Source organism: Chelon labrosus, assembly GCF_963514085.1.
Source record: "Chelon labrosus genome assembly, chromosome: 4".
Lineage (NCBI taxonomy): Eukaryota > Metazoa > Chordata > Actinopteri > Mugiliformes > Mugilidae > Chelon > Chelon labrosus.
Window position 1 is genome coordinate 24509850 of NC_140340.1, and position 6402 is coordinate 24516251.

Here is a 6402-nt window from a genome sequence, read left to right on the forward strand (position 1 = left end):
ATTAGTACATTCAACAAACGTTTGCCTCTGCACTTACTTCATGTGTTTACACTGATAATTATATACTGATTCATCACGAACAGACAGGATGTTTTAACAGCAAAATTTGCCATTTCATGTCTCGCTTAAGATTCTGTCTAATTTATGAACTGTCATCTGTGCTGTTCATGGGTTTTCAATGGGTTCATCCTGGTTCTGAACCAAGGTTGAGATATCCATTCAATAATGCCTCCACCATGCAGTGAGTACTGGGTAAAATACTTGTTTACCGGAAATACATTTTTTCTCCCACACTGAGATACATTATTAAGAATATAGCCATGCATAGTATCAAGTTACTTATTCGTTAGCTATGGAGGATTTATTAAACAACACTGCATCTGGTGCAGTGGGTAATTTGTAGCTTTCTTTTACAAATGTGCTGTCATTGTGGTTACCAAGGGAGGTAAATAAAAATTATGTGAGCTATGGCCTTGGAATTTAACTCCGACCAACTGTAGCACATGCCACATAACAGTTGCTGTGAACTAACTATGCTAATAAGGATCTGTGTGGTCAAGAGCAGTGTCCCTCCATGTAATTTTAACAGGCCTGTGAGAGAGCTCGCCATAGGGGGACCATTTTGCTTGTTACCTTCTGCCCCTCTCTAAAGGTCGACATGCTAGGCTCCAAGGAAGTTCCAGCACTCTTGACTCACTTTAATTAAAGACTTCTACTGGACAAGAGTTAGCAATTAGAGTGTCTCCTCAACTACTGTATGTCCCCAGAGAGGTGCCAGGAGGAACTCCCACTCACCCATTAATGTTTAAACCGACCTGATTGAGCTGAATTATTCAGTGAATCACTTGTGTCCTCTGTGGGGTAGAACCTTCTCGTTGGTTTGGTCATGTGTCCCGAATCTATGTGACTGTGTAGACAGCTGTAGAAGCTTTGGTGTGTTTGTTGCACAGGGACTGCAAGTGTAAATGCTTACCTTAAACTGGAAAAAAGCATAACAAGTGAGAACGAGTGTCAAATGGGAGAGATAGAATTTGACCAGTGCACAAGATTTAGTGGGATCTCTTGGTGAGGTTGCAGATTACAACCAAGTAAATACAGTACCCCTCTTTTTCCAAGTGTGGAGGAGAATCTCTGATGGCTGAAACTTCAAGGTAAAAAGGCTTCTTTTATCATCCTGGGCAGAAACGTTGTGGCACAACATGGCGGGTTCCGTTGAAGAGAGTCCACTCCCTGTGGCCACAGAGACACATTTTGTCACTGTATATGTCAATATATGGCTCTGCTTGTCTTGTTTCTAAAATCTGTCAAGGACCACTCTACAATGAGAGAGTTTCCCCTGCTGATGACTAATGCTTTTATTTCACGTCTGTACTACAGCTCTGGTTTTTCTTGATTTTTAAAACTGGCAGGCGCTGGATTGTTTTATTGATGATGAGATTTCCATTCTCCAGCCCCTGACGGCTTTGGTTCTAGATCAGCTTAGTTAGAACCAGTTTTCCTGGCTGCGAGCCAGTTATTTGGTTGTTTAAATGCAAAGAAAGGCTAATTAATTTGATTGAGCTTGGTCCGTATAATTAATAAACACTTATAAACACACTGCAGCTAAGGAATGAATCCAAGCTAGGTTCCTAGAAAGATTCAGCTTCTCATACTGATCTTAATCCATTATTCACATAATTTCTTTCTCTCACAGAAGCTATCAAAACAGACTTTTGATGATGTTTGAGAAGAAATTCCTTTAAAAGTCATCTGCCTTGGCTTCATGTTCTTACTATAACTGGAACCATTTGTAGTAGATATCCATTTTTAACTAAATGTTTCAAGTAAGAACCTGGGTTATCTATACTGAACCAAATTCTGGCATTGCTTCTGGCATCCTACACATTCTCATTGTGAAAACAGCAGTTACCTTGGTAACAAGCACACCACAATAAGGGCATCTTTGAAGACAAACAAACCCTGCTATGCCGTGGAGGCTGGGGCTGTGAGATAGATTTACGTAATCAAGGACATTTACTGTACAGCCACTCTTATCCTGATCTTGAACATCTCCATAGCAACACCTATGGTGGTTGTTGTGTTACTTGGACACATCCCTGTATCTCTAGCTCATACACATTTAATTCTTACTGACCAAGGAAGCTTTAAGTCCTTGGGGCTTTTACAGAGTTGCAAAGAGAATGAAATGAGAACACTGACTCTAGCACATGTAGTGACAAAGTTTCCTTAAGAATGCCACTGCACATCATTGTTTCCCTCACACATGTATGCCTAGAGCATTCTTGATGGAGATAATTGGATGAATTTTCCCGCTTAAGCCAACAGATGTTCCTGTCCAGTCACAGCTGTTAGCTTTATGGGGCAACACATTACTTTAGAGGAGACCTCACACTGTTATCCCAATGGAAAAATGATGCAAATTCACACATCCTTTGCTTCAGTGGACTGTGAAGGATAAAGAAACCTTATTTCTGTATTTACGGTTGGCATTTGTCACAGTCTGGACTGCTATGCTTTCGATTTTGGTGACATTTGTTACACACATGGAGCTGGAATTGTCCTTCTAGGTTTGGATCTGTCCGTTGTAACAGGTCAGAAAGCTGTTCTGGCTTCTTCTCACACTATCTCAAACTCCAGCTACAGGACTACTGGGACATAGTTGGCTTCATTAGAGGCCCATCACATAGTGTGCACTTTATGGATGGAAGTGTGTGTCCCAGTAACAAGGGAGCAGTTGTACCTCACTACAGAAACAGCCTTGGAAAAAAGTTGACAGTCTATATGCCTAGAAGAACAGCACCCATCCGAAATCTAATTACCGACACCCCTGCTCCTCTGTGCTCCACTGTGCAGCAAACAGGATTTGATTTGTGGGCACTCCGTCATATAGAAAATTCATCTTTGGCCCATTATCATTTCCTGCCAGAAGCTGGCCTGTTTCTTTTTTTTCTTGGTGAACACACAGATATATATATATATATATATATATATTACAATTTTTATGTTTGTGTCTGTGGGAGTATCAACATATAATTTTGCTTACAATGAATATATTCAATTAGACGGATGGAAATATATTACATTCTTTAAAAAGTCCAAACAATTAAATGCTGACAGTGCGCTCTAAACAATTAAATACATTTTTGTTTTGTGTTGTTCATAAAATATCGCAAAACAAAATATCTGTTTGTATCTGTTGTGTAGTCAGTGTGTGTCCAGTACAGACCACTATAAAGTTACAAGACATCTGTCACTGCTCCTTGTCTTTGAGACACATCAACAGACCAATATTATTTAAAGCCGTATAAATTAGATAAAGCAGATAAAGAAATTCTATGACCCCGTACATAGCATGAACATAGACTAGTATTAATTTAGAATGGATTTGTTTCTGACACAAATTGCCCGTCACATTTGAATGCCACACACAATTCCAAGCTGTATCTCCGTAATCAGAAGCTTCCAGTCTGTGGAAGGGACTGAAATGAGTTACGGTCTAAGTCTCAGCTGCTGAACATATGGCTAAATTGGTTTTATGACAGTGACAACTTGTAGAATTATTCTGTCATAAAGCTGTCCCCTACTACAGTCAGGTCTTGCTGTTATATAAATATAAAGTCCATGCTATAGTATGTATAAATCACAATGTTTTTATGACTTGTTTGCACAATTCTGTGCATATTAAGATAGATATTTTCAGAAAATGAAAGTTTTGTTGTGGCATGTCTATGTAATGTGAAAAAGAAACTTTATGAGCAAAGATGAATCACTTGATAAACAGTAAAAACTTTATCAGTGCAGATTTAATGCATTCATTCATCTTCTGTACCTGCTTATTCCTGTTAAGGGTCGCGGGGTCTGCTGGAGCCTATCCCAGCTGGAGTACACCCTGGACAGGTCGCCAGTCTATCGCAGGGCCAACACAGAGAGATAGACAACCATTCACACTCACATGTACACCTACGGCCAATTTAGAATCACCAATTAACCTAATGATGAGCATGTCTGTGGACAGTGGGAGGAAGCCGGAGTACCCGGAGAGAACCCACGCAGACACAGGGAGAACATGCAAACTCCACACAGAAAGGCCCAGTCGGGACCTTCTCGCTGTGAGGCATCAGTGCTAACCACCTTGCCACTGCCGCCCTTAATGCATTCATTCAAGGAGAAAACACTTTTCTGTTGTCTTTACTTTCATTAGTCTCTCTATGTGAGCTGAACTTACTTTTTTTTACTGAGGGCAATTCACCAACACTGAGTCTCTAAACTGGAAAAATAATCACGAGTAGCAAGAAATTACAGTAAGAGAGAGCAGTTACACTGCAATATTTACACACTACATAAAATTAGAATAAATGTCAGAAACATTTGAAATAGAAGAGATAAACAAGCTCTCACGCTGCTTTCTAAACCTCCTAAAGAGGTTATAAATATAGACACAATGGTATCTCTATGAAAAGTTCATCACAAGAACGACATAGTTGTGAAAACATTCACTCTAAACATTAGATCATTAAGATTTGTCATCTGAGAGCTAAATGTCTGTGTCCATCCACTCACTGTGTAATTGCCCAACACTTCCATCCACAAAGCCACGCTGCTGGTATGGTTAAAAACAGAGCATTGTTTAAATGTAAACATAATCTTACTAGTTGCACAGTGTTATTTTAAATAGGAAGAACGTTATCAAAGATACGAAAAGACAGACAGAAACCAATTAAAATATCAATGAAGAGGTTATGAAGATTATATTGAGATTACATTTCACAATTGCAGGCCATTTCCAGCCGAAGGCACTGAAACGTTCACATTTCCAACACTATTTGCAAAGTTTCTGCCTCACATCCCCTCCTATGATCTGTCAGTCTGTCCTGAAATCTTGAAATGACAAACCACAGGAATAATCTCAAGGGTTTTTACATGGAGCTACTTGAATGAATTCATCAGCGTTTCATAGAAATGTAATTTAATGGTAGAACTCATTTGCTTTTTGTCTGTGTAGCAGCGTCAGGAAATAAAGTCTCATTTTCACTAGTGGTTAATGTACCACTTTAGCATTAGTCTGCAGAAAGCATCCACATTTACAGTAATCATTATAAAATATAGGACACACTGCGCCATGCTAGATGAGCTGTAACCACATACTGTTATGCAAAAAATAAAAATAAAACAAGCCCCAGAATGACACTTCACTAGATTAGAACTGAAAAAATAAAAACGTTGGACTGATTTAATTTAATGGCAGATTCTTCCAGGTTTTCTTGTCTCATCACATGAAACTGTTTAACACGTAACAGTCTTTAAAATGCATAAGGCACCAAAAAATGTTTTAAATTTAAATCTTTATTACTGAGTTGAATAATTAACAGAAATGCTATGTGCAAATGAAGCTCAGCTTTCTTCAGTTTAGCACCTGATTTATTCATTTAAAACTAATTATGCAAGTGGAACTCAGATTTTCAGTTAGAATCCCTGAGAGAAAAGCAGCATGTCTTTGAGGTATACCATGCAGGATAGTTTAGAGATTACTTGCTTTTCTAGTCTGGCTTTTAGTTCGGAAACCTCTCCACAATTTCCATGGCAAATGACACCCAATTTAGTAACAGAAATAAAACAAAAATAAAAGTAATAATGATGCATAGTGAAACAAAATGAATAATCCCAACGATGGTATCATCTGCAAACTTGCACTGTAAACCTGAAGTGCACTTTTTGTCTTCCCTTTCCGGCAGTAAGAGTACACAAACTCTATGCTTGTGAGACAGATGCCTACAGTCTATGGTTCCTCATTAACTTCTCTTCTTTCAGCGCTCTCCAACAAGACAAATCCACGCTGCTGGTAATCCAGGTCTGTCCTTGCAGCCCTGACTCATTTCTCTCTGAACGCTGAGTTTCTTTATTATGGAGCAACAGACTCTTTTGTGGGACGCCGCAGCCATGAGCGCCACTATACTCCTAGTTGCTGTCAGCTAATCGATCTTTGTGGCAATGGTTGCTCCCATCTTTAGCTCTGGCAAATGATCATTGCCAGTTGATGTCAAATGCATCGCTCCCGATCCTGGGAATGGTAACCGAGACTGAATGTAACAGGTGTTCTCTTATCACAATGGGAAGCTTGTTATATGTGACCTGTTTCCTCTACTGCAGATCCACTGACACAGGCACATTTGGAAGTTTAATTCATACTTTGTCACGTTTTTTTCAAGGACAAGTAGGACCCAAATGCAGGACTTAGACTGAGGGAAAAACTGAATTTAATTAAACAAAAATGAAACAAGACCAAACAGAAAGACAGCAGGTATGAGACAGCAGGTATTCCAAAAACAAAAATCAAAACTTTCAAAAAGACAAAAAAAAAAACGTAACATCACAAGACTAGAAATCAAGAACACTGGGAACACT